The sequence below is a fragment of the Bos indicus genome, chromosome 10 (genome assembly GCF_029378745.1).
Source record: "Bos indicus isolate NIAB-ARS_2022 breed Sahiwal x Tharparkar chromosome 10, NIAB-ARS_B.indTharparkar_mat_pri_1.0, whole genome shotgun sequence".
NCBI lineage: Eukaryota > Metazoa > Chordata > Mammalia > Artiodactyla > Bovidae > Bos > Bos indicus.
Genome location: NC_091769.1, coordinates 47,393,637 through 47,417,885, shown reverse-complemented (window position 1 = coordinate 47,417,885; position 24,249 = coordinate 47,393,637). Strand labels below are relative to the sequence as shown.

The following is a 24,249-nucleotide window of genomic DNA, read 5'->3' as shown; positions in this document are numbered from 1 at the left end:
TGTGTGTGTGTGTGTGTGTGTAGGAAGCTGTTTTGGTTCCTGTTAGAGCTGAGTGGTACTTGTAGCAATGTGGCTTAGAGAGAAGGTCTTGAGCTTGAGAGCCCGGGAGAGCAGTATCACTGGGAATAAAAGTGAGTTGAAGGGAAAGAATCTGAAAACCAATATAATATTATACACACACACACACCTGAATTACTGTGCTATACACTTGAAACTAACATGGCATTGTGAATCAACTATACTTCAATTAAAAAAAGCCTATTGCTTCTCCACTCTGAAAGAATAGAGGAAATTGTATATTTTAGACAGTTCTGTGTTTGGCATATAGTCAGTTCAGTTGCTCAGTCGTGTCCGACTCTTTGCGACCCCATGAACCGCAGCATGCCAGGCCTCCCTGTCCATCACCAACTCCTGAAGTCCACCCAAACCCATGTCCATCAAGTAGTAAGTGGCAGTAAATGATACCTGTTGGGATAATAGTTACCTACAACTTCACTGACTGAGACTTTTAGCTTTAGAATTTGCAGTCACTTGGGTTGCATTCATAATCCATTGCATGTTGACTCTTCTTCTGTCATTCTTACAGATAATTCAGAAACTGGTAGGGTCTAGAAGTTCAAGTTGTTTCTGCTCTCCATGATGCATCTCCTAAGCAGATGAGCAGACAGGAGCTTAGAATCAAAGGATTTTAAGTTGGAAAGAATCTTCCTCCCTTCATTTTTTACTCGAGGGGGAGAAAAGAGGACCACAGAGTTCAAATGATTGACCTCAAGCCGTAAAGTTAGCTAGATAGGACAAGAATAATGTTGTCGTGTTGCCATGGTTACCAGCATGGTGTCTGTGTGTTAATTCATGTTGTGACATCTTTATGAGGATGCTGCTGCTGTTCCAGTCTTCCATGTAAGGAATCTGAGGCTTAGGGAATGTGCAGCACTTGGTTAAGGTTACGCAGCTCCTGTGCTGTTCCATCTAGCTGCAGGTCTCATCCTGGTATCCAGAACTCTGCACTGCTTCTTTGGTGTGTTTAATCTACTTACAAAGTTGCTAAAGGCAGCCACCTGTCCTTCAGTGAGGCAGGCATCTTCTTGCACAAAGCGAGGATCATGTGCACAACATTCTCAGATCTCCCTGAAATGTGTAACAGTCTCTTAGAGATGATTTAAAACCAGCCTGGGGTTAATTTGTGCATCCAGATTCATGTGACTTGGTGCTACTGGAATTTATTGAATACATCCCCGCGTTTGCTTCTGAAATGGGGTCATTCACTAGGTCCCCTGGCACCTCCCTACCCGCTCTCCCCCAGGCTCGTCTTCTCAGGTCATTGGCAGGATTGTACTCAAGGATAGTCCAGTTTTTTTCTGTGGTAATGTACAGGTTATTTGATCTTGTCCTCAAGTATCAGAAGTGGGTGAAAATTTAATGGCATCACCCATTTCTTGCCAATTTTGATGACTTCTGCTTTGTTGCTTCATATTACATGTTCAGGAACAGAGTGCCAAATCCTTGCAGGAAATGGGACACTGACTTAGACGTGAGGCTGTTTTGTCTAGAAAAGGACCCTTAGAGTAGGTGAAGGGATGAGGAGACCAGGTTCCAGAGAAGTTGGTCATCAGCGGGGCTGAGGCGAGTGATGCGGTGCTCATTGCCCTGCTCCTCACCACACCCCTGCCTCTAGTTGAAGCCTTCCGTCAGCTCCCCCAGGCTGGTCCGCACCAGCCTGCTGAGCAGTTCTTTTTTCCATTTATTGGCTGAGCTGGATCTTTGTTGCTCTGCGTGGGCCTTTCTAGTTGTGGCAAGCGGGGCGGGGGGGCTACTCTTTAGCTGAGCCACGTGGGTTTCTCATTGCAGTGGCTTCTCCTGTTGCGGAACACAGGCTCTGGATGCGTGGGTTTCAGAAGTTGTGGCACGTAGGCTCAGTAGTTGTGGCACATGGGCTTAGTTGCTCCGCAGCATGTGGAATTTTCCCAGACCAGGGATCAAACCTGTGTCCCCTACCTTGGCTGCTGGATTCTTAATCACTAGACCACCAGGGAGGCCCTGCTGAGCAATTCTGATCATCTGTTTGTTAGAACTCTTTGCAATGTGGTGTTGGATCCACAACTAAAGGCTTTAGTCTTGCATTAATGGTGGTCCTAGGGCACGAGGGGTGTGTGAGAGTTGGCAGTGGTGTGGTTGGTCATGGGGATTGCTGGTACATTTATTATCTGTTCTTATATTATGATAAACTTAAACCTGATAGACAAAATAGTTAAGGAATGCTATCTTCTGATGACAGTGGAGACATGGGTGCCTTTCCCTTAGACATGCATATGTAGAGCTGCCATTCTCGTGTGATCTGATACTAGTTTGCACACGTGCCTCCCTGGGATTTTGCTTCTGCAGCTTGTCAGAGTCCCCTCTGACACCCAGTGACAGCCACTCCCGGCTCCAGTGCAGGCCTCGTCTCTGGGGTGGTCTAGCCAGTCTGAGTGGTCCCAAGGGCCCTTCCTTCAGTGGGTTAAGAGGCATTATCCCCTCCTGGGCAGAATCCCTTGGCGATCTTAAAAGTGTTCTGCCTCCAAATAGAAGTAAAACTGTAAAATCTCATGTTGTTTCTATTAGCTTAGGACACTGGCCCAAGTAGATCTCTCCCAGACCCTGTCCCCAGTGGTCTGTATTTCCGTTGGTAACTTTGGAAATGTTCTCTCTTTCTGTGTGAAAGGATATGCAAGGGTTACAGAGTCTGGGTCCTATTCTCAGACTGTGTATATAGATAAGACTGTGTGGGTACAGATAAGTTGTGATTCACTGAAAAGTTAGGCTATAAAGCAGATGTAAGACTTAGGTGTATGGGTGGGCATTGTGGTATGTGAGCTCCTATATACAATCTATGGAGTCTGTTAGAGTGTATGTGTGTATGTGCATCTGCATTATACAAGGGGCTTCCCAGGTGGCACAGTAATAAGGAATCCTCCTGCCAATGCAGTAGACTCAGATTCCATCCGTGGGTTGGGGTCCTCCTTCCTGTAGGAGGAAATGGCAGCTCACTTCAGTGTTCTTGTTTGGGAAATCCCATGGACAGAGGAGCCTAGTGGGCTACAGTCTGTGGGGTTGCAGAGAGTCGGATGGATTAGCGACTGAGTGTATACACGCTTGCGTATGTATACAGGTAGTATACGCATGCACGCTTGGTACCAAAGACACGCTGAGCCATCCCTTTGCTGCTTGGATGGGCCCTGAATGGTGGGTTGGATTGTAGGTGAGGAGTACATACTGGAGCTGCTGGAACTGGAAAGGTGTCAGGCATCTGGTGCTAGAATCGGAAGTTCAGTTTAGTTCTCCCCAGAGACCATTTTAAGTGATTATGACTATGAACACACTTTGGTCTTCTTCACACTGGTATTAGTTTGACTCCCCTTATAGAATCCTGCCTGGGTGAGCTGGTACCTTTGTCTTGTACAACTGGGCTGGGGATAAAAATTCCAGTGCTCTCCCTCAAGAAACAGTTGACCTATTGTGCATGTTTAGGAAAAACAAACAAACAAAAACCCTGCTTTGTGGAAAAACCCACCTGGCTTGTTACCTTACACTCTTGAGGAACTAGGGGTCAGTCAAGCCCAAAGATGAAGATGTGCCTTGGGAACTTTGTAGGAAATTTCTTCCTGCCCCACTGTGGAAGTAACATGGAAGATTCTCTCTGCAGATGGTATTTTGACTGGGAGCACCCGGAGACCTCGCCCTGAACACAGCAAGGCTTTAACTCGCAGTTCCTGGGCCAGCTTTTATCTGGGGGTTCTAATCCAGAACTGATGCCAGCTTCTTTTTCTCAAAGGCAAAAGTGTGGTTTTTTGATGATAAAATACAAAATGATCATTACTGGAAGTGTTATAATAGTGAAAGAATAAGCTTAATATTCTAAAACTCACAGCAACTGTTAGCATTTTGATAGATTTCCTCTTGATATCTTTCTCTGTGCATCTTTATGTTTTTAATTTTTCTAGGTTATAAAAATAACACGTGTGGAAAATATATTAAAATGAAATCATGTGCATATATTATTTACCCTGAAGATAACTGCTGTTAACCTTTTAGTGCATTTCTTTATAATGTTTTCCTTTATAGATGAACATATGTATATATATTTTTTCAATAAAATGAGGAAATATTTTAAGTAGCTTATATCTTATTCAATTTTATATTTTCATTTTTCAATTAATGTTGACAATGCTAAGGTTATAATGCTGTTTCAAATTATGTAAATATAGTTTAAATTGATACATAATTTAAGTGAATATATAAAAGTTGACCTGGTCAGTTCCTATATATCTTTGTACAGAAAGTGTTTTTCAGTGTTTCAAGATGAATTATCAGAAGTGGAAGTACATGGGTTTAGAAAACATTTTTAGAGCTTTTAGCACATACTGTCCGTTACTATTGAGGAAAGATATGGCGAGAACTCTCATTTTATACTCGGTCGCATCTCCTCTATTCTACCCCAGTCTTTGCCTTCCCCACCTCTTTCGGTTGTTCTCTTATTTTTCTTAAATTTGTTTTGACTAGCCAGTACATGCATGGAGGGCAGATACATGGGGAAAATAATTATCCTTCCTACCTCTGTCTATTGGACACAAGGTTCCTTAACCAGAAGGAACCTTCTCTCAAATTTTATGTGTCCATCCAGAGATAATCTGTATGTAGACAAGCATGCATGTGTTTGTGTATATATAACTATGGGGCTTCCCAGATGGCTCAGCAGGTGAACAATCTGCCTTCCAGTACAGGAGACTCAGGAGACGTGGGTTCCATCCGTGGGTCAGGAAGATCCCCTGCTGGAGGAAATGGCAACCCATCCCAGTGTCCTTGTCTGAAATATACTGTAGACAGAGGGCGGGCCATAGTCCATGGAGTTGCAAAGAGTCGGACATGACTGAGTGACTAAGCACAAGGCACAAGTATAACTATATATATTCTAAAGCAAAAGTGATAGCTTTACCACGTTACTCTTTAGTATTTTGCTTTACATTTTGTAGGTCTTTGCACATAGGTATTAGTACATATAGAACTGCCTGTTTCTGGTTCCTTTTTTCAATGACTCCTTAGTATTCTATGTAATGTGGATGTACCATAACCTATCTGCCTATTCATCTACAATTGACTTTTTCTTTTTTGGTTTCTAAGATTCTGTTATTCTTAATAAAGCTTCATGAAGATTTCTAATATACATGAATTTATAAGAAATCTCTAAAAGAATTGTTGGGTCAAATGAATATCAATTTAAAAAATTGATAGCTATTGCTACACTTCTTTCTTTGGGGAAAGATGTATGGGGTTCTGTTTCCCACTCCTGGATCTTTTTGATCTTTGTCTTTCCTGAAAGATGAACAAGTGATTTACCGCAGATGTAATTTGCATTTCTCTTGTAAGTGGGGTTGAGTACCTTTTATAGGTTTGTTGAAGAACTGTCTTAATTCCTTTTGACAGTTGTTTGTAGTTTGTGCCTTCTTTTCTGTTAGGTTGTTGGTCTACTTCCTATCCATTTGTTGGAACTCTGAATATATTAAGGAGGTTGTTTGTTTTACCTGCAAACAATTTATCCCAGTTTATCACTTATTGTTGGACTCCTTTGATAGTGTGTTTTTGGGTTTATTATGAAATACTCATAGAGTATTTTTCCCCTAGTACTATTATGGGTTTGTTTTTCATCCCTGAATCATTAGCTGCAAGTTCAGAGGCACTCAAGATGTTATGTATTTTATTTATTTAAAAAATATTTATTTGTTTTTGTCTGTGCTGGGTCTTTGTTGCTGGGCGCAGGCTTTCTCTGTTTGTGGCGAGTGGGGGCTGCACTGTAGCTGCGGTGCATGGGCTTCTTATTGCGGTGGCTTCTCTTGTGGAGCATGGGCCCTGGGGCACTCAGGCTCAGTAGTTGTGGGCTTAACTGCTCGTGGCTTGTGGGATTAATGAGTCTGATAATTCTCATATCAGTTGCAAAGAGTCAGACATGACAGAGCCACTGAAATGATACTTAGGTCAGATGAGCAAGTGTCCTAAAATTTTTATGTTTGCAGAAATCTTTGGGGGGGGGGATTGTTAAACATGTGGAGTCTTAAGCCCAGGAATGTGCATTTTTATTGCTTAAATAATTTCTGAAGCAGTCGGCCTGTGATCCACAATTCGAGAAACTCAAAACTAACTAAAACCTGGAAATGGGTGAGTCAGGGAAAGCTGGTGGGGATGTGTTCCTAGGCGTCATCCTCCTTCCCTCCCCATCTCCTCATGGCGAATTTGGATCAAGCCTACATTTAGTTGTAAGAGCTCTTACTCAAGTCTCTAGACTCCAAGGATCATTTTAAATATCAGTTCAGTCGCTCAGTCGTGTCTGACTCTGCAACCCCATGGATTGCAGCACGCCAGGCTTCCCTGTCCGTCACCAACTCTCGGAGCTTGCTCAAACTCATATCCATTGAGTCAGTGATGCCATCCAATCATCTCATCCTCTGTTGTCCCCTTCTCCTCCTGCCTTCAGTCTTTCCCAGCATCAGGGTCTTTTCCAAGAAGTCACTTTCACATCCATACATGACTACTGGAAAAACCATAGCTTTGACTAGATGGACCTTTGTTGGCAAAGTAATGTCTCTGCTTTTTAATATGCTGTCTAGGTTGGTAATAGCTTTTCTTCCAAGGAGTAAGTGTCTTTTAATTTCATTCCTGCAGCCATATATATATAAATATATATATGTATAAAATGAGACAGCGACAGAAATATACACTAAGATATATATATGTGTGTGTGTGTGTTTATTTAGACACAGAGATACACAGTAAGGTGTATTCTGAGAATAATAGTGTTTTTCTTTCTCACCTCATTAGTTATTTAACAAGGAACCATACTGCTGAGGTTAATGCCAGGAGGGCTTGTGAGTGTACTCAGTTACTCAGTCGTGTCCTCTGACTCTTTGCCACCCCATGAACTGTATAGCCTGCCAGGCTCCTCTTTCCATGGAATTTTCCAAGCAAGAATATTGGATCAGGTTGCCATTTGATCTTCCTGACCCAAGGATCGAACCTGAGTATCTTTCATCTCCTGCATTGGCAGGTAGATTATTTACCACAGCACTGCCTGGGAAGCCCAGTAGTATTTGGGCAGTATTATTTCTTGAATTAGAGCAGTATTTATTTCTTTGTGGGTGTTTGAACCCAGGCCTGTTAATATCAAACTTATAGACCATTATAAGCTTTAAGACATTGTAAGCATCCCTGGCATTCTGCCTGGACGGAAAACTTGGTCTTTCTGTCCAGCAACCTGTAGGGAGCTATTAAGACCCCCTGCACCAAGCCATGTGAATTACTATGAGTTTGTGATGTGACAAGTGGCTTCAAGTCTCGGGTAAGTGACTGCTCTCCGCTTATGGAGTGAACGGAAGATGTTTGCCAGTTAACTTGCCTTTGGGATTATGTGTTCAATGCTTCCCAGATGTCAGTGTGGGCGTCAATCACCAAGGATTAAAATACATATTCTGATTTAGCAGGTCCAGGCTGGGACCAGGGAGTTTACATTTGCAATAATCTTCTAGGTGGGAGGTCCAGGGACCTCACTTTGCCTGGAAGGGATTAGGAGTTAGATCTAGATTTAAAGCGTGGCTCTGTCATTTCAGCTGTGCTACCTGTGTGTCTTTGTTTACTCGAGTTACCTTGCCCAGCCTTGGTTTTCTTCTTTGCATGGTAGAGACATTGTGATCGAGAGGGATAGTCTGCGTAAGCACCTAGGCAGGACAAATGTTAGCAGTCTTTCAACCAGACGTTTGTTTGAGACAAGGAAAAAGCGAAGAGCACCAATAGTTGGATTTTCATCTAAATGTGTCAGAACAATACATTTTGAAAAAATTGGGAGGCTTATCAGTTGACTAGATTTTTAAGAGTATCTAAAGAAAGACTTGGAGTATTAGCTTGTGGTCAAGATGCTTTTCCTTTTAATGCGTGTCTCTTGTTCATCCTGTTCAGACACCTATGAGAAAAACTTACCTGTGTAAACATGGCGTGTTGGCTGGTGTAATCTGGCTGTGCTGGTTTACTCAGGGAGTAGAGGTTTATGGGAACTGGATTTCTGATGCCAAAGTTTTCTAACTTGATATATAGAGACTGTCTTCTGGTTTCTTATTTGGCAACCTCTCTTCTGGGAATTATATTTGTGATTTTTAGAGAAAGTTGCCTGTATTCTTAGTAGACAGAAGTTTTAAACCTGTTTCTACCGCTAACTCTCTCTGTGACCCACAGCCCTGGGCCTTAGTTCCATCCTTTGCTCCATAGAAGCTTCTAGAGGACAGAGGTTTTTCTGCTCTATTCACTGCTAGATATAGTATGTAGGCCAGGTGCTCAGTAACTCTGCTGAATGAACATGAGAATTGGTCAGCACTCATGCTTGTTAAACTTTAATATGCATCTGGACCACCGAGAATCCTGTTAAGACATTTTCTGAATCCACAAGTTTGGGATAGGGGCTGAGATTCTGCATTTCTAACCAGTCCTAGGTGATGCCCATCCTGGTTTACACAATAGTTTTTTAATTTTTAAAAATTGTATTTATTTTTGGCTGTGCTGGGTCTTTGTTGCTATGTGGGCTCTTTTTAGTTGTGATGGGCAGAGGCTGCCCTTCATTTTGACATATGGGCTTCTCACTGTGGTGGCTTGTCTTGTTGCGGAGCATGGGCTCTAGGGTGCACGGGCTTCAGTAGCTGTGGCTCCAGGGCACTAGGGCATAGGCTCAGTAATTGTGGTGCATGGGCTTAGTTGCTCTGTGGAATGTGGGGTCTTTCAGGTTCTGGGATTGAACCCATGTCTCCTGCATTGGCAGACAGATCACATTGAGCCACCAGGGAAGTCCCTTGTCGGCACATTTTGAGGCAATTGAGTACTCTACTCGTGACTATCCAGCCCTGTTCTTACTAGGCTTATGGATCATGCCAGTGTCTTGAAACCTAATGAAAGTTGATAGAAAAGAAATTTTGGACACTTGAGTAGATGTTAGTGAACTTCCCTGGATCACGGACTGTACGTGTAGGTGTGATCACTGGTTTGGAGCCACATTTCTATGGACCTATGTTGAGATCACCTTTGCCTCTGTTCTTCCTCTGGGGAATGAGGAGATATGGCTGCCCATTGGACCACCCGTGGAGTTTTTAGAATTATTGATACTTGGAGATTTAAGTGATTGATGTGGGGTGTAGCCTGGGCAACAGGATTTGGGTGGTTCTTACTATTCAGCTAAGATTAAAAATTAACTAGGTTAAATAAGTCCATAATTTGATTTTTTTTCTCTTTAATTTCCATACAGTAATTCTTTGTGCGTACATGTGAGTTTTTAAAAATATAGAATTATGAAGTCACCACTGCATTCAAGACTCCTCAGTTCAGTCACTCATTCGTGTTTGGCTCTGTGACCCTGTGGACTGTAGTACACCAGGCTTCCCTGTCCATCACCAACTCCCGGAGCTTGCTCAAACTCATGTCCATTAAGTCAGTGATGCCATCTAGCCATCTCATCCTCTGTCGTCCCCTTTTCTTCCTGCCCTCAATCTTTCCCAGCATCAGGGTCTTTTCAAATGAGTCAGCTGTTCACATCAGGTGGCCAAAGTATTGGATCTTCAGCTTCAGCATCAGTCCTTCCAATGAATATTCAGGACTGATTTCCTTTACGATTGACTGCTGGCATTTGATTTTCATAAATGCACTTTGATTTTTCCTCCTTAATATGACAAACCGAAACACATGGCCTTCTCTTCTCTTCTGTTGTTGTGGGTTCAGTTTGGAGACCCTCTTAATCAGTGTGTTGCAGTGTTGGAGAGCAGCACCTAGGTCACACCCTAGACCAGCTTGACAGAATGTCTAAGGGAGCCCCAGGCACTGGCCTTTTTGAAACTGCCCAGGTGTCACTAATGGGCAGCCAGGCCTGAGGGCCACTTCTGATTCTTCTATAATGTATCTGCAGGTGAAAGGTCAGGGTTCTTAGCAAAGACACATGCTTCTGACATTTCATTTTTCCTTCTGTGGCACCGATTTGGGTGCAATTTTGAAAAGGATTCAAGGAAAATGACTTCTTAGAGCTTACCGATTATTTGTCCACTTGCTCTTTTCACCTGTTGGTGGTGAAATAGCTGGTACAGCACGTTGGTTTTGTCTTCCCTCCGTGGGGACCGTGCGCAGTGCTGGAATTGTGCCGATCGTAATCACGCAGCTGCATTCAGGAGGCTGGCTGAGCGATGTCCCAGGCTCACCTGCGCTTTCTCTGTGGGAGTGAGGGAAGTGATGGATGGATGCTGCCTGCTAGGGCTATGTAAAGCCAGTGGAATGCTTTCCCAACTAACCTGTTTCCAAGAATAGATACTGTAGTTGTTGTTCATGAAAGGAGTTTTCTAAATAAGTAGTATTCAGCGAAAGTCTGCTTCTCTGGGACTAATAGCTCCTTGGTATTCAGGGGCTAGGGGCTCATCTTCCAGCAGGGTTTATTTAGTTCAGAAGCTGAACCAGCTCTCCAGGGGTGCTAAGCTCCTGGGAGGTGGACCAATGCCATGCTTCATATGAAGTTTCTAAAATTCTTTAAAGAAGATGATCTTATGGGATGCTTAGAATCAACTCTTTACATCTGAGGAAGCTGAGCCTCGTGGGCAGAGGGGGTTTTCTTGCTCAGTCCCTCAACTGGTTCTTACTTTTAGACCACAGCCCCGGATGGTTTACTCATTGGTTAGATTCATTTAAGAGGCTAGATGATGGATGAGAAGGTTTAAAGAGGTACTTCTATCAAGTTCAACCCTGATTTATTGCTCAGCTTTTTTACTGCAGAGACTGATCTTAAGAGTCCAGTTCATACATTTAATCAGGATACCTTCTTCCTTTTATGGAATTCAGAAAGACCTAAATTTTTTTTTTTTAAATTGGAGTATAGTTGCTTTAGAATGTTGTGTTAGTGTCTGCTGCTGCTGCTGCGTCGCTTCAGTCATGTCTGACTCTGTGCGACCCCATAGACGGCAGCCCACCAGGCTCCCCTGTCCCTGGGATTGTCCAGGCAAGAACACTGGAGTGAGTTGCCATTTCCTTCTCCAATGCATGAAAGTGAAAAGTGAAAGTGAAGTCGCTCTTTCGTGTTAGTGTCTACTGTACAACAAAGTGAATCGGCTATATGTATCCATATATCCCCTCCCCCTTAAGCTTCCCTCTCACCCACCCCATCTCACCCCTCTGGATCATCACAGAGCACTGAGCTGAGCTCTCTGTGTTATACAGCAGCTTCCCACCAGCTATCTGTTTTCCACATGGTAGTATATAAATGTCAGTGCAGTTCTTCCTACCCATCCCTCCTTTCCCCATAACCATGTCCATGTGGCTGTTTTCTGTGTCTGTGTCTCTATTCCTGCCCTGCAAATATTTCATCTGTACCATTTTTCTAGATTCCATATATATGTTTAATATATGGTATTTGCTTTTCTCTTTCTGACTTACTTCACTCTGTATGACAGACTCTAGGTTCATCCACATCACTGCAAATGACCTAAATGCTACCTCTTGTCACAACAGTTGTCCTTCAAGGCCTTGAAGAACGCCCGTCTTTCTTTATTTTTACCTCTGTTACTTTATCAGGAGTTTAAGGAATCACATTATAATGGCCATTGATGGGATGGGCTTGCCTGGTGGCTCATACCAAAAAGAGTCTGCCTGCAGTGCAGGATACCTGGATTTGATCCCTGGGTGGGGAAGATCCCCTGGAGAAGGGGATGACAACACACTCCAGTATTCTTGCCTGGAGAATCCCATGGACAGAGGATCCTGGTGGGCTACAGTTCATAGAGTCGCAAAGAGTCTGACACAACTGAGCAACTAACACTTTCTTGTGAGTACTTCTGCCCCAGTAGCTCTAATTCTCAACAGGATCACTGCAGAGTTTTCTCATCATCAGTACTCTGCCATACTCTGCTTTAGATGTAGCCTAACTTGTCCAAGGTCTCAGACCTCAGTGTGAGCTTGCAACTCAGCTATGCCAGATAAATAAATTCCCTCCAAATCATGAAATGGAAAGGTCATTGCAGGGACATGTACTTATAGAAGCAAATTCTGTCCCCAGTGTTTGGTCTTGGAGGGCTTTTTAGGTTGCCTCCTTGGTTTTATGTATTCATTTTTTCCTCCTTGGTTTTAGATTTGGCGTCTTAGATTTCTATGTCCACAGGGTTCAATGTACATGACCTAAGAGGCAAATGGAGGTGAGTTCTGCCTGTGAATCAGAAGGTTTAACTCTCCCCTCCAACTCCTTTCTACTTGAAGAGCAATATACCGACTTGACACGCGTAGGCCATTTGTGAATCAATAAGCCTGGTACTGTCGCTCTGAAAAATTGTTGTAAGTTCTAAGAACAAATGGAATGGCTTAAAAAAACTCTTGGGGAGAGATATATCTGATTTACTTTAGAGAGAAGTCGAATGCTTTATAACCTGCTGATTACCATAATAAAACATCTTTATTCTTTAGAGGAACGTAAAATGACAATAGACCTTAAAGTACTATACCCAGTGCCTTATTTCTGGTGGAGGCTGGTTTAGGGTGATTCAGTTGTGATATGCAAAGAGAAGCTACCTGTAGAATCTAAATTTTAAGGCTCACCTTCAGGCAGAAACCGTAGCTTACCTGCATGGAAAGGTAGGGATGATCTCCTCTCCCTGATGGTACCCCCTCCCCCAACCTCAGATAAGAAGACAGATTCCAAGGCAGTTCTGATAGGAGATGCACTATCTCAGGAGCATTAAAAAATTCATTGAAGTAGAGCTGATTTACTATATATATGTTCTTTTTCATATTCTTTTCAGTTATGGCTTATTACGAGATATTGAATATAGTTCCCTGTGCTATGCAACGGATCGTGTTGTTTATCCATTCTATATATAATATTTTACATCTGCTAACCTCAAAGTCCCACTTCATCCCTCCCTTACACCCTCCTCCTTGGCAACCACGGTCTGTTCTCTACATCCGAGTCTGTTTCTGTTTCGTAGATATATGTTCATTTCTGTCACATTTTATTTTCTTTTTTTAAGGATTTTTACTTTTAAAAATTGTTGATTTATTTGGCTACATGGGCCTTCGTTGTGGCACACGTGGTCTTTGTCGCATGATGTGGGGTCTTCTGCGGTGGTGCGGGGACTCTCTAGCTGTGGCTTGCAGACTCCAGAGTGCCTGGGCTCAGTAGCTGTGGTTTCGTGGGCTTGGTTGCTCCTCAGCATGTGGCATCTTAGTTCTCCCACCAGAGAGCGAACCTGTGTCCCCTGCATTGCAAGGCAGATTCTTAACCCCTGGACCACTAGGGAAATCCCAATTCATGTCTTGTTTTGTGTTGTATTTTAGATTCTAGCGTTTTTGTTTTTATCTGTGTACGATGTTGAGCACAGAGAGAGTTGTCCTGTTGTATGTGCCAAGCTTGGATGGTGGGTATGATTGGTAGGTAAGACAACCCACTGTGCTTTGAGTAGTTTTGGTTGTAGTAATGGTGTCATTCCTAAGAAATTTGCTGCTGAGGGCCCAGGTCCAGAAAGTGCAGCTAAAGTGATCCAGATAATAGTGTGCCTTCAGTGGGAGTGGGATGCTCAAGACATGAGGAGTTTGCAGTCAGTTTCAGACAAGGGCCTGAGGGAGTTTTGATGGAAGTCAGCATCATAGTAAAACCTGTCAGCAGGGTGAGCACAAGCTTGTCTGTTGAATAACTGAGTACTAGGATTAGCGGGTACCCAAGGGGCTGAAGGGAAGCAGGCACAGTGTCTGTTGGGTGTTAACCCAAAAGGCTCATTACCTTGGTCCATCAGCTGTATCTAGATCTGGCCATGAAGTGCTGTTGACAAATAAATGTTTGAGGTGTGTTCCCTGCTATCCATCTGGCCATCATCTCATTCTTTCCTTGGCTTGTTTTATTCAATAAACATTATTTGAAGACCTACTGTGTTCTTCTTTTAGGCACTGAAGACTAAAAAAGGAACAGAAGTATGTTTTGACATAACTACAATGCAGGAGACCTGGGTTCAATCCCTGGGTCAGGATGATCCCCTGAAGAAGGAAATGGCACCCCACTCCATTATTCTTGCCTGGAAAATCCCATGGACAGAGAAGCCTGGTAGACTGCAATCCATGGGATCGCAAAGAGTCGGACACGACTGAGCGACTTCACTTTTACTAGATCTCTAGACCTCTAGCTAGTCATTGGGCAGGTACATGTAAATATTCTTCATCAAACTCAGTCCAGACAAAGTCATCATTATTTCTTAGATTTCCATTAAACATAAAAAATAAAACCAAAAAATAGCTAAATCTCCCAGCCCTCAAAAAACACTTAATAAAATTGGGAGTCACTATAAAATGATGTGGGTAGGTGTGCAGAGAGTGAGAGATGGGTGTGGCTTTATAGGAATACTCATTGGAAAAGACTCTGATGCTAGGAAAGACTGAGGGCAAAAGGAGAAGGAGGCAGCAGAGGATGAGATGCTTAAATAGCATCACTCAATGGACATGAATTTGAGCAAACTCCAGGAGATAGTGGAGGACAGAGGAGCCTGGCGTGCTGCAGTCCATGGGGTCGCAAAGAGTCAGACACAACTCAGTGACTGAACAACAAAAAGGTTATCCCAGAAAGCTTTCTGGAAGTGAGGAAAGGAATGTTCAGCCATCGCTGATGATTTTGGGGAGGGACAACATTTCAGCCAAAAGGTGAGAAAATCCTTGCAGAAGGCTGGGAGTTGTACTTCGGAACACCAAGATGTTCAGTGTTTCCGGGGTACTAGGGGTGGTGACATATGTGAGAGATGAGAAAAAGTGCCAGAGGTGGCGAGCCTTTCTAGCTGGGGGCATCAGTTTGGATTTGATCCTGAAGCGCGGTTTAGCAGTAGATGCCCAGGTCACAGTACATGATCTAGTTGGAAAGACAAAATTAATCTACTTGTGGGGAAAATCACCCAGGAGTTGAGGCAGTACCAGGACCCCTGTCCCTAATGGAGTTTCTGGGGGAAGATAAAGATTGGAGGTCTTTCCCTGGTCTTTGACATGCGGTAGCTCAGCTCTGTTGTCGATGTTCGCGGTGATCACAGTTCACTACAGTACAGAACCGGACCCTGTACCTGCCCAGTGAATGGAGATTTGCAGGCTTGACGAAACAGGCCATGGTTTGTGCTGTCAAAGTTAAGAGTTTCAAATTTTCACCCGGGCTTGCTGAAATGACTTATTGGTGGTTTCCTGGCCCTCCTGGTGTGGGGCAGCGCTGAGCAGTGCGTCATGTGGGTACAGATCAAGCAAGGTTCTCTCTGAGTAGATTTTTGTAGCTGTGATGTGGTAATGAGGTTCATTGAACTTTTTTGTGGGTTTTGGTGGTTTTTGTTGTTTTTTTTTTAACTAGAGGGTAATTACTTGCCAATACTGTGATGGTTTCTGTGATAGTTCAACATGAAACAGCCACATGTATGTACACATATCCCTCTCTCTCAAACCTCCCTCCCACCCCCCTCCCCATCCTACCCCTCTAAGTTGTCACAGAGCTCTGGCTTTGGGTTCCCTGCATCATACACCAAATTCCCACTGGATATCTATTTTACATATGGTAATGTATATGTTTCAATACTACTTTCTCAAGTCATCCTACCCTCTCCCTCCCCAACTGTGACCAAAATTCTGCTGCTTACGTCTGCGTCTCCTTTTCTGCCCTGAAAATAGGATTCGGTAATAATCTCAAAGATAGGGAGAACAAGAGCTTCACAGGTTTTTGTGATACTGAAAAGAGATCTAACACTGAACATCTCACCCAGCGCTGTGCTTGGTGACAATTGACTATTGCTATTATTGCCTACTGTCTTGGCCAAATTTCACCTTTCCTTCCCCCGTCTGTTAGTTTTTGCTGTCTTCTGTTTGTGACCTGGAATTTGCCCTGTGGATTTTGGACAATCCAGCTTTTCTGGTTTTGACCCTGAATGCTACTTGCAAGGACAAGCCTACGTGACACCTGAAAAACCACCTCTGCTGACACCCCCCACCCTCCAGTCACAGGGATCAGCCTGCTTGATTGGAACCACATTGGCCCAGGTACCTATTGTGTGTGTGTGTTGGAGTGTAGGGAGTGTGGGGAGGTTTGACAGGGGCTTGAAATGGGAAGAGAATGTGCTGAAGACAGCACAATTGATAACGTCCCCTTTTATACAGAGGATGGCTTCTTGAAATGCTTTGCAAACATTAGATTTTCCTGGCATCATATTTTTGTTCACACATGTGTATGTACAGTAGAAGGCTATCACTCCCTGAGCCTGTAGACATTACTGTATAGATGTTTATTATAAGTTCAAGGATATTTGTTTCCATTTTGTATTGAGCCTTGATTGTCAGTGACTTTCAACCTTTTTGTGTCTTGTGGCCACTTTAGATGCTTTGCTAAGTTGTAGATTATTTGTAAACAATCTGTTTAATATGGTGGGTGAAAAGACTTATTTAGCGGAACTCTGGTGAATCCCTTCATAAGAAGTAGAGAGTATTTAGGACTTGTTAAGTGCCAGATGTTGTCCCGGCAGTAAGTCCTTTCTTGCCTCCCATTGATTTGTAAGATATCCTTTTCGAAGTAAGCATTACCTCCATTTTTGCTTTTCCAGTGTCACACACCTAATATGTACTAGGATTCTTTGGGTTGTAAGCAAAAGAAAATCTACCACAGATTGATTGAAATGGTGAAGGGTATTTAGTGGTTTGGGGACTAAGAAATAAAGTGATGGGATATGCTAGAGATTCATGTTGGCATTAGGGATCTAGTTTCATGTCTACAGGACTCTTTTTTTTTAATTAATTAATTATTTGACCATGCCAGGTCTTAATTGTGGTGTGTGGGATCTTCAGTCTTGATTGTAGCATGTGGGCTCTAGTTCCTGACCAGGGATTGAACCCAAGCTCCCTGCGTTAGCAATGCAGAGTCTTAGCCACTAGACCACCAGGGAAATCCCTCTAGGACTCTTTCAGCTCTGCTCTTCTCTGTATGGGAGGCCTCACCTTCATTCTGTCTTCAGCTCATGGAAGCAACAATAGCCTCAGAGCTCTAGAGCATTCCATCAACCGAGGAAGAGCCAGCAACTTTGAACCAGCACTGCAAGCAGAAGTCTTGAAATTCACAAGGGTTGGACTGGTTGAGGTCATGTGTTTGCCCTAAACGGATGACTGTGGCCAGGGAAAAGGATTCCATTGCTTGTACTGACTTTAGAACACATGTCCTGCAGCTGAGGAGTGATGTCAACTTCTTGAGAAGCATATATACAAGCAGAGGCTGTTTGTTAGAAGGAAATGAGTGTTGGGAGGCCATTCATTGGTGTTCACTACAGAGACAGGGCTGTTTTCTTTCTTTTTTTGGCTGCTCTGGGTCTTCGTTGTTGCCCGTGGGCTTGCTCTAGTTGCAGAGAGTGGGGGCTACTCTCTAGTTGTGGTATGCGGGCTTCTCACTGCGGTGGCTTCTCCTGTTGAGACCATGATCTCTAGGTGGATGGCTCAGTAGTTGTGGTACACGGGCTTAGTTGCCCCGGGGCATGTGAAATCTTCCCGGAACAGATACTGAAACCGTGTCCCCTGCATTGGCAGGTGGATTCTTAACCCTGGACCACTAGCGAAGTCTGAGTGCTGGGGTTTGAACATAGTACTCCGTCCAGTCCCAGAACCTTGTCATCCAAATGATAACCTCCTTTGAAGCTGCTTTCCCTAGGATGGTTATTAGCTGAGGGCTGACAACCCTCACTATCGGTGTTGTTTCTCAGAAAGTCTCAGCCCATAGTCCTTTGCGTGTCACTCTCCAGGAGTCTGACTTGGGTTACATGTCTAATTGTTCAGAAACTCAGTACGCTCAACTCTTAAGTAAGGGGGTTGGTCTAGATTAATTCACCCTGTATTTATTGAGCACCTGTGATGCCAGGTTCTATGTCAGGGACTACAGTTAAAACAGCATGCAGAGTACACATGGCCTCTGCCCTTATGGGCTTATTGGAAAAGATAAGCACTGACTAAATGGGAAGACAGATGTTAGATGGAGTTCTGACACATGCCTGGCCCTTAGCAAATAGTTAATGAAAATAATCACATAAATACATACTTTAAGCCATATTCAGTTCTACTATAGGGAGCCATAGGGCAGCTACAGGAGGACTAGAGGGAATAAGAACCCAGGATGGAGCCTTAGGGGAGTGACATTTAGAGCCTGTAGCTGCTGTAAAGGCCAGTGAGAACTTCGCAATCCATTTGGCCCTCAAGGAATCTGATGGCCGTCTGGTCCCCATAGTCTAAGAGGTATCTGAGAGGTCACATCAAGTCTCATTTTTTTCTTTTAACTTTTAATTTTATATTGGAGTATATTTGATCAACAATGTTGTGTTAGTTTCAGTTGTACAACAAAGTGATTCAGGTATACATAAACCTGGATCTATTCTTTTTCAAATTCTTTTCCCAGTTAGGTTGTTATATAAGGTTGTTATATAATATTGAGCAGAGTTCCCTGTGCTATATAGTAGGCCATCCTTCTCTCTTCAAGCTCCATATGAAGTTATCTATAGTTTTCTTTATTATAATTATATGTGTTCTTAGGGTTAATCTCTCCATGAATCTATCTGTTCTTCAATAATCTAGATTTCAGATTCCTTCAAAATGTTCCTTAATGAATAAAGAAGATGTGGTGTACATATACACAATAGAATGTTGTTCAGCCATGAAAAGGAGAGAAGTCCTGCCATTTGTGACAACCGTGGAGGCGTGGACCTTGAGGGTATTATGCTAAGTGAAATGTGTCAGAGAAATAGTGTGTAATATCACTTCATGGAATCTAAAATAGCAAAACTCACAGAAACAATAGAATGGTGGTTGCCAGGGGCTGGCAGGTGGGAGAAATGGGAAGATATCCAGCAAAGGGTACAAAATTCCAATTATAAAATAAATAAATAGGGGGGATCTAATGTATTGTAAGGTGATTATAGTCAATACTGTATTATATACCTGAAAGTTGAAAAAAATAATTTTTTTATTTCTCCAGACCTTCAAAAATATTGTGGAAGTTTCTTGCCTGTAACAGGTATGCATTGAGTGGTCCAAGCCTAGTTCTATATCGCTTCCACAGTACCCTCAACCTCCTCGAGTTCAGGGCACCCCTTCTTCCAGACTCTCAGGACGTATAGTCCATGCCTCCTGTGGGGCATCTGTATTCTCAGCCATCTTTTCATGGGTCATTCCAGAAGATGATACCTAATGATAACTAGAATGGAAGACGTGAGGTTTATCATGTATTTCTAGAAAAGCTTGTCTCCAGACACCTGGGGAAAAACCTGCACACTCTGGACAGGAAGGGTCATAGTTGCCTGAAAAGAACAGACGTGAATTTCATAATCTTGCAAAGATGCTAGGCTCTGATCTGCTTTGGAACGTTTTTCATTTTCTGGAGCAACTGTTCCTAACTTACCTGCCACCAAACCATCCTACACCCTCTCTCCCTCTGCCCTGTGATCATCTACTCTTCTCTGGAGAAAGACCTTTTAAAAGCAAGTTTGAGCCGAGATACCAAAAAAAGTGACTGTGTGCTATTTCTATGCTGAGTTGTAGTAGAAATAAAGAAACATTATCAGGATAAGTTAGCTTTATTATAGTTTTCCTTGTTCCCATATCAGTGGGGACAGCATAGTCATTGCATTAATAGCCTAAGTTGGTGGAGATTTGGGGGTGACCTCAGGGAGCAGTTCACTATGTGTATTACGTGTTTTGGTGTTTTTTTTTTTTTTTTTTTTTTCTTTTATTGACTGATGTGTATGGGAAAATGGGGGATGGAAAACAATACATTTCTTTGCTCTTCCTTTCATAGATTACTTGTTGCAATAATGATTAAGGTATTTGGGGGAAGTCCACATTTTCCTTTATAGGAGAAAAGTTAAACAGTGGGGAAAAGGCAGGTTGATAGGATAAGAAACCTTACTAGTGAGGAAGCGTCTCTTTAACCTTGTAGCTGCAACGTATGTCTTATTCTACTGTGTGTGTGTGTGTGTGTGTGTGTTAGTTTCCAAGTTTTCTGGTAGTGTTCCAGATATATCATAGCCTGCAAATCTTCAAATTTGCATATCCTTTTATGCTCAACTAAATCAATAAAGGACAATAGTTCCCTTTTCCTGGACAGAGCCCTGAAATTCATGCCACTCAGGGTGTGCTGGTGAGCCCTTTGCAAGCCTAACCTGGCTGGGCTGTATTGACAGTACCTTGTTCCAGCTGGGCACTCAATAAATATTGAATGGATACCCAGAATAGCAGCTTGAAGCTGCGGGTATTTCTGTCCCAGAATGATCCTGTCAGTTCTTGGAACATGGTTTGGAAAGACTACCAGGGACAGGCTTGGCTATCTCTGTGCATCCCAGGTCTAAGGGATGTTGTTTCCATATTCTGTTGGTTCTGTGAAGCAGTAGTGCCAGGCATGCAGGACATTAGGTGGGGCTGGAACATTCTGAAAGACTGGAAGCTTGAGAGGGGGACAGCCATTTGTGCTTCTTATGGCAAGAGCAGGTCCTCTGATAAGAGATGTGGCTGGTCTGCTTGGCACACAGCGTGGGGAAGGAAGCAGGCATGGACTTCAGTCTCCCGCATCTCTGAGGGGGCACTTTTCCTGACCTCTTGGTTATAAAGAAAAGCAGTTGCTGCAAACCACATGGCTTCATTGAAGTAGATTCTGGACAGGGACTTCCCCTTTAACACAGAGGCAGACCGTTGCGCTGGGACATGGCTAATCTGCCTCTGTGGGATTCAGAGAAGGGATGTAAGTGTGGGCAGAGATTCTTATGGCGGTGGTTGGTTGGTTTCTTCCCCTGGTGAAACAGCAGCTATTTGGATTTGCTTCTCTGCTTTTGCCCTATTCTGGTTATTTCATTTCTTGGCCCACAGTTGTGAGCTAGGGAGATTTTTTTTGAAAGAAGCAGTAAGACTGGTCTTCCAGACTGGCTTCTTAGGAGACAGGTTTTCTAACCTCACTTAGTTGTAAGGTTTGTTCTTTCTGTCCGGTCTAGGGAATAGGAGAGAGGGTCCTTCTTAGCGTACAGATCCAGGGAGAGTCTGGGCCAGTGATAGTACGTGAAACCATCTTGGCACCATAGACAATCTGGATAGAAAAGCAAAACCAGGTTGGTCACTGACCACAAAGCCAAGGCAGATCTCTTTAGAACAAAAGGTGCGGCTACTGTGTTTAAAATGGATAACCAACAACACCTGTGGTGTAGCACATGGAACTCTGCTCAATGTTATGTAGCGGCCTAGATGGGAGGAGAGTTTGGGGGAGACTGGACACATTTATATGTATGGCTGAGTGAGTCCCTTCAGGGTTCAACTGAAACTCTCACAACATTGTTAATTGGTTATACCCCAATACAAAATAAAAATTCAAAAAAACAAAAACAGAAAGTGCTTTGAGAGCCATCTCTAGCCACGTGGCTAATAATAAAGGGCAATTTTGAGAGCATTTGCAAACTTGAGCCACTAGTAGAACTGAATTCCTCACGGTAATTCTTGTGATATGCAGAGACTGTGAGAAGACATGAAATGTGTCAGTTGACAAGCCTTTGATCTGTCACATTGTCTGCAGGGGCTGGTCAATGAAATGCAATCTGTGAACCTCTTCAGAACCCATTTAGGACTTAGGCAGAGAAGGCACTGTTGAACAGGGAGGGAAAAGAGTGAAGCAGCAGTACTGAATGGATGACTCTGGCCATTGAGCCAAGAAACCAAAGAAACCACTAGTCTCTAGGAGGGGAGGATTAACTGGCACTAGGCTCTCAGTCATTATAGGTGTATACATATAAGAAAGCTGTTGCTATAGATCATTTATAGTGGTGGTGTAAATTTTGTCAGGCAGCCCTTCCATTTCTATAACCTGTTGAAAAACACGGTCAGGTGATAGTATATAGACCCTAACTGGAACATCAAAATCTTTGTGCAGGAGACCTGTCACGCCACACACCAAAGGGTTGACTTTGAGTGGCCAGGACTGTTTTGATCCTTTGGCTGAATCAGCATCTTTGCTGCTTGTGTGTGAACACACAACGCACACGCATACTTCCCCTTTTCTCATTTTCTGTCGTCTTCAGTGGAAATAATCCTGGATCCTGATACCATTGTTCACCTTACTCATTGTCTAACTGTCGCTGTGAAGGGGGATAAATCTCAGTCTCTGTTTACTGCATGACTCTCATTTAAATCTTACAGATGCACCCTTGGGTGCTGTAAAGGAACCTAAGACTTCAAGCCTGAAAGAGGATATGAAAGGCTTACAGGTGACCAGAGCTGTTGTTCTGTGAACGCCTTGGACTGTGCTTTCCTGTTTTCTAGTCTGGTGTTGCCCCTAGGATGATTTTTATACAGGTGTTTGAAAGGTCTGGGACTGGACTTTTTAGAACTTGCAGTGTCAGTCTGCGTCTTCACTGGAAGGCCTTCAGTGATCTGCACACGGGGAGGCAGCCTGATGAATTTCTCATCTTCATCCAGCTGTTACTGCCAGTCTGGTTGTGAAATGTGATGGGACCCTGGCCAACTGTGTAATGCCAAAATTCCTTGCTATCTTCTGTGTTGCTTTGTGAAGTAAGAGGGTATGTCTGGCAGTCACTTAGAGGTTTAAATCACATTTTGAATTTGCCTGGAGAAATGTATTGGTTTTCTGCGAACCATAAGACATTGTGCAAGAGGCTGTTCAGAAAGGGTTGAAAAATATAGAGTACTTGAATTCTAGTTTGTGACTCTGTTTTAAAAATGGATAAAATGTTAAAAGGATCATTAAAAGTGTAAAGTTGGATCTTCCTCCCACCTCCCACCCCATCCTACCCCTCGAGGTTGTCACAGAGCACCAGAGGTTCAAGAGGGAGGGGACACATCTATACCTATGGCTGATGCATGTTGATATATGGCAGAGACCAACACAATATTGTAAAACAACTATCCTCCAATTAAAAATAAAAACATTTCTTAAAAAGTGTAAGGTTGAGATATGGATGACAACTAATAAAGATGGTGTGCTCAAGGTCAGGAGTTCAGAGGAGATAAGAAAACTATGGTTCTGGATATCTGCCTTTAGAGAGATAAGGATGCCAGCCTGGGTCTAGAAGACAGACCGAATTTGAATAAAAGAGAATGAGGGAAGAACATTTTAGGCATAAATGACATGCTGAGTGTGGAGGTGGGAATGAATGAGTTATGTTAGTGGACAATGTACAGACTCTTGAAATAGTAGATCTATGTTTGTGCTAAGAGAAAAGGGAAAGAGCAACTTGAAAAGTAGGAATGGGCATGCATCACGATGCTTTGGATAACAGAAAAACCCGAGTTAGCTTAAACTGGATAACTCCTTGGTTTGATTATGGGGGAAAAGGCCCACTTTTCAGGTTGCAGAGCTGGTCCTCAAGATTTCCTTAGATTTCCTCATGTTCACAAGATGGCTGCCAGCAGCATGGCTACATAGTTCTTTGTTCACATCCATACCATCAAATAAAAGACCTGAGCCTTTTCTGACTGGACCAGTCTTAACCATCGAGGCAGCCAGGGGAATGCCTTGTACTTAGGCCTGAGTTTCTGTTCATCTCACAATTAGTCAGAATGGGGATAAGATGGGGCTGATTGGCTTATACTAGTAAGGGTCAACCTCTGGGACTCATTTTTTAGGACCACTAGCACCTAAATCTAGAGAAGGCAATGGCAACCCACTCCAGTACTCTTGCCTGGCAAATCCCATGGACAGAGGAGGCTGGTAGGCTGCAGTCCATGGGGTTACTAGGAGTTGGACACGACTGAGCGACTTCACTTTCACTTTTCACTTTCATACATTGGAGAAGGAAATGGCAACCCACTCCACTGTTCTTGCCTGGAGAATCCCAGGGACGGGGGAGCCTGGTGGGCTGCCGTCTCTCGGGTTGCACAGAGTTGGACACAACTGAAGCGACTTAGCAGCAGCAGCAGCACCTAAATCCTGAGGCTGCTATATAGTGATTTCCCAAAGGAAAATCTAGAAAGGTGGAAGTGAATAGGAGGTTTGGTCAATGGGTTAACAATGAAAAAAAAAAAAAAAAGTCCATTCCACCTGTAAATTATGGACAGCTTTGAATCTCAGGATAATTGACCTTGAATGAGTCTAGACTTTATCCTGTGGGCTGATCCATTTGGGCTAATTACAGATTTGTCTTCATCTTTGATGATAAGAATGTTTAACCTTGGCCTTAACTATTGTCTTCTCAT

At 43.2% G+C, this 24,249-nt stretch overlaps 1 protein-coding gene across 9 annotated transcripts in view; it reads left to right on the top strand.

The window, feature by feature from the left end:
- TLN2 (talin 2) overlaps positions 1 to 24,249 on the top strand; it is a 504,733-nt gene that overhangs the window by 144,024 nt on the left and 336,460 nt on the right. For 2 of the 9 annotated variants that reach the window (XM_019968733.2, XM_070797476.1), the window contains exon 3: positions 15,884 to 16,074. The exons of the other annotated variants lie outside the window; for them this stretch is intronic. The gene's annotated coding sequence lies outside the window, so the exon portion shown is untranslated. The remainder of the gene's footprint in view (positions 1 to 15,883; positions 16,075 to 24,249) is intronic. 9 annotated transcript variants of the gene reach the window in all.